The sequence below is a fragment of the Ostrea edulis genome, chromosome 3, assembly GCF_947568905.1.
Source record: "Ostrea edulis chromosome 3, xbOstEdul1.1, whole genome shotgun sequence".
NCBI lineage: Eukaryota > Metazoa > Mollusca > Bivalvia > Ostreida > Ostreidae > Ostrea > Ostrea edulis.
This window is the reverse complement of record NC_079166.1, coordinates 43,372,809-43,385,113: the sequence shown is the minus strand read 5'-3', so window position 1 is coordinate 43,385,113 and position 12,305 is coordinate 43,372,809. Positions and strand designations below refer to the sequence as shown.

Sequence of the window (12,305 nt, the reverse complement as noted above, 5' to 3'; positions counted from 1 at the left end):
TCTAATTTTTGTAATACTGTTAACAAATGTATTCGTTGCATTATTTCATAATCGATTAATGTTAACGTCGGATTACGTCAATTTTAGCACACTCGAAAGACACTGGTATTCGAACTTGAATTAACAAAGTTAATAACGCGTGTGACCACCATTTGCATTCACGCATGCTTGACAACGGCGCCTCATCGGTGCCACTAAAGCGTTCAGAAATGCTTGAGGATTGCTGTTCCATATGTTGGTTAAAGCCTGGCCTAAATCAGCCAATGTCACGGGCTGATTAGGTAAATGGCATAGACGTTCCATTTCATCCCAGACGTGCTCGATCGGCGATAAATCGGGAGAAACAGCTTACCAAGGCAAGCCATCGACATTCTGTTGAACAAAAAAGTCCCTGACTACACGTGCAACATGTGGCCTTGCGTTGTCTTGCTTCGGAGTGATGTGATTTTACTGTCTCTGTATGAAGGGTATCACATGGCGCTGAATAATTTCGTCTCGATAGCGTACGCCGGTGAGATTTCCATTGACAATTTGTAGAGGAGTCCTTCCACGTGCTGTTATTCCACCCCACGCCATAACGCTACCTCAACGGAATTGTCGACGTTGCACAACACAGGCGTCCTGGTACCGCTCACCAACGCGACGATACACTCTAGAATGGTATTTGCTATTCAAATGAAATCCGGATTCATCAGTGAACAGAATATTGGCCCAGTCCTGTATTCTGAATCACAGATGTCGTCTTCATCACGCTACTCTAGCGATACGATGACGTTGAAGCAGTATTGGGCGCACCACTGGACGTCTTGGTCTGATGTTGTGCTCGCGCATACGATTACGCACAGTTCTTGGACTGATTGGTCGAAGTCCAGGAATGCTACGAGCAGTCAAACTTGCTGTCTGGAAACGATTTCTCAGGTGTACAAGTCTAATGTGGTTGTCCTGTCGACGCGACGTCACACGAGGACGCCCAGAACGTGGTCAATCCCGAGTGTTACCAGATTGTTGGAAATGTTTCCATAATGACTGGTTGGTGTTCCGATGAACTCCAAAGTGTCTTGCTACGATAGTTTTTGCCATTCTAGCTTGAAGCATCCCAACAACACGATTACGTTGGTTTGCGCGGAATCGTGACATGACAGAAAGGTACAATTTGTCAAATGTGCTTTCCTTAACGAATAGTGTCCAAACAAACCTTTTACACTTCTTACTCCAAACAATATTGGCCAGTAAAACTCGTGTGTACGAACACTTCAATAAACAACATGTGTTCACTGAGCATGAAAAAGTCAGTGCATCTGAGTCGGGTACTATCTGATATTGTTTAAAAACATCACCTTTATCGATTGTTTAGATTTTATAAATGTAAACAATAGATATAGAAAAATTATACTAAATTTTAGAATGCACAGTTTCTTTTATCGGCTAGTATATAAACAATAAATATAGAAAAATCATACTAAATTTTATAATGCACAGTTTCTTTTCCCCACTAGTATACTAACATGTATCTGCATAAATTACTTTTAATCATTTAGCTTACCTTTGTTTGCGCAAGAGTGACTGTGCATTGCATGGCTACGGAGGATTTGTTTTATGATGAGGTATTTCCGTTATTTTCTTATAGATAAGATAGTTTTTATTTCCTCCAAGGTAATGGAGAGTTTTGAGTAATTGACAACTAGAAGATTATACAATTGAATATGAACAGGAACAAACAAACATAATTATTTATGTACAAAGTTACATTTTACGACAATCAAACATAAAGTGATTTTTCAATTTAAAAACGTAATTTGAAACAATTTGAATTACTTTTTTCTATTTATCACGAGACAGATTTCCAAAGCTATCATCATTGATACATCCCAAAAGAGAAAGATATTGTGTTTCAATACTTTGGCTCTCAAAATTAACATATTCTTCAAGGTCTAACAGATCCAATATATTTTCTAGTAAATGTCCTCTTTCTGATAAAACATTGAAGCAACTAAGCATTACATGCATGTTATAATTTGAAACATTTTTATCACACAAAATACATTCTTTTGAAACTATTTTCGTAGAAACAAGTTGTAAGAGACGATTAATAGACCGTCGTTGACCAGGATGTTCATTAAGGATACGCCAGATATGACTTGGTCTTAATTTACAATGAATTTTCATAAACAACGACATATGTTGACATTGTGATATTGCTTTATACCATTTTTGTTTTTATTTTTATACTAGTAATACACTTTTAAAAACTAATTTTGAAAATATTGTTTATCAAAAACAATATCAGCATGGTCAGAAAATACATTAGACATTTCGTATTTTGTCAGATTAACAGTAATAATTTTTGTCACGAGAAACTTTTCAGCAACACAAACATTGGAAATAAATCTATACACTTTATTGTGAGTAGAGTTTTGGATCTGCTCTATGCAGTCTACCGAAAAACGACATTGATCACTTTTACATGGATTGTAATGAAGTCTCCATTTGTATGCATAACGTTCTACAATAACTTCCAAGAGAGTGAGGCGAATTACTCAGCAAAACAGCGTCCACTGCTAACAGTATATCACCCAACAATAACCCATAGTTGTTTTTTTTTTCAAAGTGTCACAATATGTCCGCCTACTTTTTGAACGAGCTATTACAATATGTCCACCTATATAAGAATTTGATTACTATAAAACGTCGGTGAAAAAGACAAAATATTTCGATTTCTATCTGTACAAAAGACATAATTTGACATTTATATAGTACGGAAGATAAATGATTATTAGTAATTATGCAGATACATGTTGCTATACTAGGGACACCTGTTTAGGCCAGTACATAGAAAGAACTTTCTTTTATTGCGTTTAAACGTAATAATTATTGCGTTTAATCACATAAGATTGCGTTTAAACGCAATCATTTTTGTTTTGCGATTAAAAGCAATGAAATAATGTTCTTTCTATGTATTGAACCTCAACAGGCGTCCGTAATATAGTAGCAGGTATCTGCATATATTACTTTTAATCATTTAGCTTATGTTTGTGTAACAGGGTGTTGATTGCAAATAGTAATGATGACCAACCCCTGTTGAGGTTCGGAACAAGGGTTTATTCAGCAAAGTATATATTTAAGGTTTATAAAGTTGTTTGAAAAGCCCTGTAACAATTGTATAAAAATAATCAAACATATGTATCAATAAAAAAGAATACAATATCAATTTTACAGACTAATTGATATACAATTAATGGTAGTAATACTTACATACTTCAAGGGAGATAACTTTGTCTTACACAAAGTGCTATACATGTAACATTAAATACACAAATGCATCTCCCAATATTTATTCATGCCTATGGATGAAATCTTTACTGTACACTTATGCTTATCATAATATTAACATTACAGTTATTATTTTGATATAAAATCTACGCCATGAGAAATATTTAAGTCAGTAACTCAAAATACTCAAGCATGCCATTCTATGGGAATAGGCCAATATATACAATGGTGAACTGCCAATGTGATAAATAGATGTCACCATATAAAGTTCAAACCTGCAAGTTAATCAAATAACTTACAACTTGCTGCAAATGCAATTATCATAAAAACATTGCAATCAATTAAGATACATCATAGTGAGACAATTGAAGTACATGTATCTACCCTTTATAGTTAAATTAAATGATTCTCTCTCACTATACTGCTCAAGTTAAAGGAAGATGCAAAAAACTTAGCCCTACGTGGAAAGGATCAGGATTAATTGTGGGAAAATCGAGCAGTTTCCTACGTAAAATCAAGTTGCGTGGTAACATAACTACCATGAACCACGACAGGCTTAAGTTATTCTGTGACACAAATGTACCCCAGTGGATTCAGAGGCAACAGGGAGAGCTTAGAGATTCAGGTCAGCTCTCTGATGTCTCTGACTCAGATAAATACCGTATTTGTAGGGGTACTGATACAGGGACTTTTATGATGAATGTAGATAATGGTTTCATGGTTCCTGTATCAAAGTCACAGCAGAAATGGCTAAGCATATTGATATCTATGAGTGTCCACATTGTATAGATTAGTGTTGAAGTGTTTTATTTTTATGCATTCGGTAGAATCCATGAATGAAAGTTGTTTTTATGTTGTTAATTTTCAGGGTTTTTGGAATATTGTAAGACACACTCCTCCCAATCATACATTCATGATCCAAAGTCAGGAATAGTTTCATGTTTATTATTAAGTGATATGATATCTATTGTCTAAATATTTTGAAGGACAGGTGATTTCTGTAATATTTCAGTTGTGGTATTTACAGCCTTAAGTGAAATGAAGGACATTGTGATAATTGTAATCTTTCAGTTGATATTTAAAGCCTCCTCAGTGAGGAAAGGGACATTGTTATAAGAGTAATATATCAATTGTAATAGTGCGTAGTACTCTTTCTTTGATATGGCTAAACCAAGTGAGTCTAAAAAGGAAGAAACTAAACAGATGTTGAACCACAATGGAGAGCTATTATGGAAGCTAGCCTACTTGGACATTCCTCTAGAGCTTTTGGATTCTCATATTCTAGGTCAATATTGGATAGCCAAATCGTTCAACAGAAATCGTTGGATACATGAGTTGCGACAAGAAGCAACGGTGATATACAGTGTATGAGGATCGCTGGATTGATCAACACCTACCAACTCAATCAGGTCGACACACACAAAAAAAAAGACTAACAGAAAAACAGCTCGTCTTCAACGCATACTGTTGCAGAAAGTAATACGGGAATGTGTCAGGATGTTAGGACAAAAATGGGGATGGATCTTCCTGTCCGGCGAGAAACAATCTGTCAAAATATACCTCACCGGGAGTTACCTGTATCTGGAGGTGGTATTACGGACATTTCAGAACCCTTAACTGCTACTGAAGTACCCTAGGATTTGGTGAATATTCCAGAAAGTAATGACACTATACCTTTGGTAGAGACTTCGAGCTTTACAGAAGGAGAGGTAAATCAAGATGTCGTGACTGGTCATAAATTCAAGCCGACTCCAATATAGACACAGGGCTTTACAGAAGGAGTGGAAAACCAGAGTTAAATTATAAGCTGTGAGGCAGCTGTTGTCCCTCAGGTTGTACAGATATCTGTAGACAGCTCTGAGTATGAATCACTCTTAGCCGAGAGCGACGTCACGACAAACCTATAACATCACGGAAGCGAAAAATAGAACTGCTGACCGCACTGTTACTACTCGTAGAAGAATTAGTTCTACAGATGCATGTCTGATTACTCGGAAACCGGGAAACATTGACCATCAAGTCCCTAAAAACGTTTTCGATTTGCGGGTTACCGTGCCTGTTGTGCCATCAGGGAGGTCGGATTTGAGTAATCTATCGAAAAAGAGGAGGGTCCAAAAATGTCCTTTTCCAGAATGTGAACGTACGAAGACCCGGATGAAGCGTCATATTCAACGTCAACATCTACCCAACTGGTTTTTTGAAGATCCAGATAGGGAAAATGATCTTCCCCGGTTAAGAGGTTGCGTTCACTTTGCCATGTTTTGACTGGATATGAAGACTTCTAAGAAATGGTGCGTATGGTAAATTTCCCAGGGGTCATTCCGGAAACATCCCACATAGAAGAAATACTTAAATCTTGTATGGCTAACATGTGTGAATTTGCGTGATGGACATCACCAGGCACGTTTACCGTACATCCAGTGAATTCACTGGCTGTGCTTTTACACTATCGTTGTATTTGCGCTCTTCTCCTGAGATTAACGCCCCATCAACGTGATCAATTGCCACTAACAGGGACCGTACAGTCTGAGCATATTACACAGCGCCAGCCTGTCATACCTAAGGTTACCCTGGTGAAGAGTGCAGGAGAAAAATCCCAGCCAGTTTGTAATAAGTTATTGTCGGCCTTTGACAGTCATTTTCATCTGGATCGAACATGTGCGAAGATATGGGGATCTGTAGTGGGAAAGACTCCTGGCGATATCATCACCTATGAAGCCTAAACTGGTTCACGTTCTTTTCCTGTGAATGTTTGTGGTGGAGTTATGGTTTTCAGTGAACCCTCAATTTATCATCAAATCCCAACAACATCAGGAGTCTGGAAGTTAGCAGTTGGAGTCCAACCAAAACATATCAATAAGTTGTCAAATGTTCAGTTTCATATATTGTAAGAGTTATTGAAACTTCCAACGGTATCTGCTTTAGAAGTAGGATTGAATCGATCAGTTCCTGTTAATGAATGGAGACCCCAGGAAGCTGTTTTGACGAAAATGTTGAAGTGCGCTAGTCCAGAAAAATGCATCCTTTTACATCTAAGAGGGAACTCTTTAGATAAATACGGTATGGACGTAAACGCCCGATGTCTTTGCATTTTGGACACTACAGTGACCAGAAAACAGTTGATTCATCTCCATTGTTTTACTGGTGACAAGGAACTGGTGATGGAATGGCTAGATTCATATCCCAATATTTACTTTGGATTCACGGGACTGGTACGAACATTCAATCATCAACAAGTGGAGGACCTCCGATCTATGCCCAGGGATCGGGTACTGATAGAAACTGACTCGTTCTACTATTCCATGAAATCGACTATCAACACCCCAGCTCACACCTGAGAAGTTACTAGCTTGGTTGAAAATAAGTTAGGTTTGTCAGTAGAAGAGGTACTTTCTAGATCCTTGGAAAATGGTCTTCGGTTGTATCAGTAGTTGTCTAAAGTTAGGAAAAAAGGCTGTGGATTTTTAACAGTTTTTACTGGTATTTATCTACAGTGTTAGAATAATTATGGAAGGCTGTGGATTTTTAACAGTTTTTGCTAGTAATTATCTACAGTGAGTGATTAATGGCGCTGTGAAGTGGATTAGTATTGGCTGTTCTCTGTAGTATGTTTGTAAATAGATTAATGTTGTTGATTTGATTACACTATTTTCACTTTGGTTAGTTATAATGTTAAATCATGATTGATAGTTCAAGTACGATTCTTACTAATCGGTATTTTGTACATGCTGTATCTATGTAAAGAGTGTTCTCGAATGATTTTTAATGGTTTTAAAACGGGGAGGAGTGTGGTCAGGTTCGATATTCCATATTGCCACTGGTCATGACCCATGACATATAAGAAGTTCCGCGGGATAGGACTTCACTCTGAGTCTTACCTTCTTACCTGCTGCACGTGATTTGTGTGTTTGTATGGCCAGGCGTGGTCTCCTGCTTGTTTTGGTAGCTATGTCTTGTTATACTGCATGTTAATATATACCTTCGCTTTGTAATTGCTTGACATTTTAACACAGCAAGAATGTCAATATTACACTAACACAATATTTGTGAATTCAATATCTGAATATTGCGATGAAATGATTGATAAGTCAATGATTCCAAAATGAAATTGTTATTCAATATTGCTTCTTCAAATTTCTAGTGTCTGCACATTAAGAGTTTCAATTAAAAAGTAATGAAGTCTGAGTTTGTTACATGATACTGGGATCTGGCTTATAAGTATTATCAGGCTGTGTCTTTACGACATTGACAGAATAGGTAAAGGGTATCAAGATTCAGTTGGTAATCTGAAAACATGTTAGTTAGACCCCCCATTTTGATTCAGTTCGTCTCTTCGATGTCAAATACTTGCCGACGCCCCTGATAAGGACAGTTTGGTCCATAATTGGGCGGATATATAGCGAAGGCGGATATATTGTGCAGGCGGACTTATAGGGACTCAACAACTGTTTATTAATTCTCTCTTGCAACTTGATTCTATGAAAATAGTTTCAAAAGAGTGTACTTTGTGTGGTAAAATTATAACCTGCTCAGTTGCTTCAATGTTTTATTAGAAACAGAACATCTACTGGAAAATATATTCGATTTGTTAGACCTTGAAGAATATGTTAATTTTGAGAGCCAAAATATTGATACACAATATCTTTCTCTTTTGGGATGCTAGTACAGCTTTCAGAATTTGTCTCGTGATAAATGGGGAAAAGGTAATTCAAATTGTTTCAAAATATGTTTTCAAATTGAAAAATCTCTTTATATTTGATTATCGTAAGATGTAACTGTACATATATAATTACGTTTGTTCCTGTTCATATTCAATTGTATAATCTTCTAGTTGTCAAGCTAAAATTAAAAAAAAAATAATTTCATCAATTATTAGAAAGTATACATATTAGTTGGGATCAAATGTCCTCAGATAGTCCCGTATAATTGAATGTTTATATCATGATTATTGTTTTATATGATACTTCAAACTTACTGTGCGACTACCTTTGCCAGAAGTGGTGTTAATCAAATGTGGATTCTAAAAAATTCTAAAGAACTTTTAGTAAACTTGAAATCACAGAATTTTTCCCAAATCAATAGCATTAAAACCTATGACTTTTCAACACTATACACGACCATTCCTCACGATAAATTAAAGACTAGACTTTTTGACTCTGATTCCACGCACAAGTACTCTGGAGTTGAAATAAAAAATATGCTAGAGTTCCTCATTGACAAAATCTTCGTGGTCTTTGGTGATCAGGTCTTCCAACAGTCTGTTGGAATTCCCATGGGCACGAATTGTTCTCCTTTGTTAGCTCACCTGTTTTTATATTCATATGAAGCAGAATTTATTCAAAAACTTCTACATGAGAAGAAAAAATCTCTCGCTGTGACCTTCAATTCGACTTTTAGATATATCGATGACGTTTTGTCTCTTAACAATGATAGCTTTCATTCATATGTCGATTTGATATATCCCTGTGAGCTCGAAATAAAGGATACCACAAAGTCGTCCACTTCTGCTTCTGTCACGTTTTGTTGTCAGGAAATATAACAGATAATGGTACACTTTACATCTTTATTATTTTTTACATCAATTTTGTTACTATTACAAAAATAAATGAAATATAATTAAAACTCAGTCTTGTGATTGTCACTGTAATGGCACTGCGGTTGTTTCAATAACTACACTGGATCCAGTTGGAATGGTGGCTCCGTTTGGAATTCGAATACGTTTCCTCTGGCTCCCACTCTTACTTCCTACTTCTTGATTTCTTTTTAATTTGTGGCTAATTTAAAGGATCTATAAAATCAAGTTGCACATTTCAAATTTACATATTATTATCTCACATTACACATGTACCATAATCTAGTGCGCATGTGTACGCATCACTACTACACTGTACATTTTTTGTACTACAACAACGATACACTGTATATATTCATATATGTACTTTTACTCTACTAATTACTTCATATGTTATTACTCAATACTCAATATATATATATATACTTGTGCATGTACTTTACTGACTACACAATACACATACTGGTATGATAATTGACAATGTTTTTTCACATTGTTACTAATACTCGTCATTTTACTTGTGTACTCCTGAGAGTTTTACACATACTCTATACTTAAAACTATACACAGTACTTGCAAAATTAACAATATGCAAACTTGAAACCAACTTTACACATCAAAGTCAACAATAAACTGTAAGTGAAGAAATTTGGAAGTTTTATAAATAAACTGAAATGAAATTAATATCAATAATGAAGTAGATAAACTTACCTCAGAAGTGCTATAGTGGAACCTGTCTGAAGCAATATGACAAACTGAATACCTTACAATGTTAAGAATTTTGATTTACTTTTGACGTCCGTTACTCGTGCCTGCTACGCCCAAACTGACCAAAGCAAACACCGCAAACCAGTTCGAATACTAGAATTTAAAAATAGACCTTGCTAAGTCGGCAATTTCAAACCCGATTTAAACGTATGGGTGAAAGTTGGGGATAAAATTTATCTATTTACCTGAACACAGATTTGGTAATGGACGAACGGAAAGCAGTTTGGACTTTAAATGTGACAACTTAGATATTTTATTGAAAGTAGACATTAACGGCAAACTGGCAACTCAACTGTATGACAAACGGGATGATTTCAGCTTCTCCATCGTCAACTTCCCACATTTATGTAGCAATATTCCATTATCACCTGCATATGGTGTTTATATCTCTCAACTGATTCGATATGCAAGAGCTTGTTCTGGGTATAGTCAGTTTTTAAATCGAGGTAAGCTACTGACAAACAAGTTGATGGTACAGGGATTTCAACAGTCTCGATTGAAGTCAGCATTTCGCAAATTCTATGGTCGTTATAACGATCTAGTTCGTCAATACGACCTCGCATTGGGTCAAATGCTGTCTGACGTGTTTCATACCGATTGTTAAGCCGTTCTTGGCACACTGATTTTGACTGCGGATAACTCCGTTTATCTGATCAGGATATGGGGCTCACGGCAGGTGTGACCGGTCAACAGGGGATGCTTACTCCTCCTAGGCACCTGATCCCACCTCTGGTGTGTCCAGGGGTCCATGTTTGACCAACTATCTATTTTGTATTGCTTGTAGGAGTTATGAGATTGATCACTGTTCGTTATCTTCACCTTGCATAATACCACTATATGTATAATAATATATACCAAATATTTGTTACAAGTATTTTTCAAAGTCATAGAAATATCATAATATACAACGTTGATGTAGATATAGCAACAGTAGAATAACATAGAAATTACTTAAGGAACAATGTATAGACAATGTAGTCGTAAGTTGACCGTATAGTTATGATAATAAATATTTAAGGATATACATTGTAGACTATGTAATGAAAATTAAAGAGTTTATCTATGCAAGGTGAAGTGAAGCCTCAAGAAGGATGCACCACTACGGCAAATACAGTCCATTCGCATCCCTTTAAGACTGTCTTACTGGAAGACTGGTCTCTTCACAGTAGTCAAGTTACATCAATTTACCAAGATGTTCAAAACATTTATGTTCTTTTGCATTTATATACTTCAATACTGATGAATAGAAAAATGTTGATTTTTTAACATGATTATACATATTAAAAGTAGTTTTCCTTAAAGAATCTAATCTACATAACATTTTAAGCTTGTATATTCTATAGGCTACATAAGTAATAAGTAAATTTAATGATTTGGTTTTATCATTTTGTTCTAGAAAAAAATCCAACAACAAGCTTCGCTTCCATTGAACTTTGAAGGATATATAACTGCTAACAGTGTTTCATATATTCAAAACATTACCACACTCGGAAATCAAATGCTTTATAGTCTCAACTTGCTTACAATGTGTACATTTATTCTTTACATCTTTGTTTTCCATTTGCTAATACATGCATTATTACATAATATGTTATTCAATAACTTATAACTGAATTCCGCTATTTGTTTGTCTTTCAAATCTTTAATCTTACATTTATGAATATTTATAATCCACTTTGAATCACCGTATATTCTGAATTCTGCAGACAGCCTGAAAATTAGGTTTGCAAAGCTCTTTTTCAATTAAATTTTTATAATTAAAAAAATTACTTGATTTTTTAAGTATATTGGTAAATCCAAGAAGGAAGTTAAAATTAGTGACATTTTGTTTATTTACACAACTTGAATTTGAAAAATCCTGTAGTCCTCGAATTTTTCTCGTGATTGTCATAACAATTTTGTATTCGCATAACCAGTTAGATTTGTCATTGATATTTGAATAATGTTCTAGCGGTTTAAAAATTCCATCATCAAACAATCACTAACATAAAAAGTACCAGATCTCGCCCAATTACCGAAGAAAATGGGTTTTCCTTTGTATTTCAGATTTGTGTTGTACCATAATGGTTGTTATAAAATATCATCAGGTAATCTTTTATCATAACTAAGTTCGCTTTTACATTCATTAAAGCAACATAACTTTTTAAAAAAATAAAATAGTGGTAATTTAGTTTTGTTAAAATTCTCCACATCAGTGGTTGAACATTTTAGCATATAGTATATATCAACGTTAAGTTTTCTACAATAATTATTTAAAATTTCAAGTAAGGCTCCCTTTGAATTTAATAATTTTGGTATCCATGCTGCTTTTAATTTGCATTCTACATCTACTATTGAAAGACCACCTCTTGTTACATCTGCAATCAAAGTGTTTCGTTTGATTCTTTAATTTTTTATCCCATATGAAGTTAGAAATTAATCGTTGTACTTTTTTCATAAAGTCTTTATCAGGAAGACATAGAATTGACGATACCTATATTGATTTTGAAATGGCAAGTGTATTTATTATGCATGATCAGGGTTCGACATTCACGCTCGTCACCTCGTCATTTCCACCCCGAAATGATTTTTGACGACCCGTTTGTTAACCTAATTCGCCCAAATGGCGACCTGGTGACGAGTTTGAATATTGACTAAAATTTGTATTCATTTAGAAAATTAATACAATTCAAAATGACGTGAAAAGAAATAAATT

The 12,305-nt window shown here is 35.2% G+C and overlaps 1 pseudogene; it reads left to right on the top strand.

Moving 5' to 3' along the window:
• Window positions 1-5,993: 5,993 nt before the first annotated feature.
• LOC130053563 (uncharacterized) lies at window positions 5,994-6,659 on the top strand (annotated as a pseudogene).
• Window positions 6,660-12,305: the final 5,646 nt, after the last annotated feature.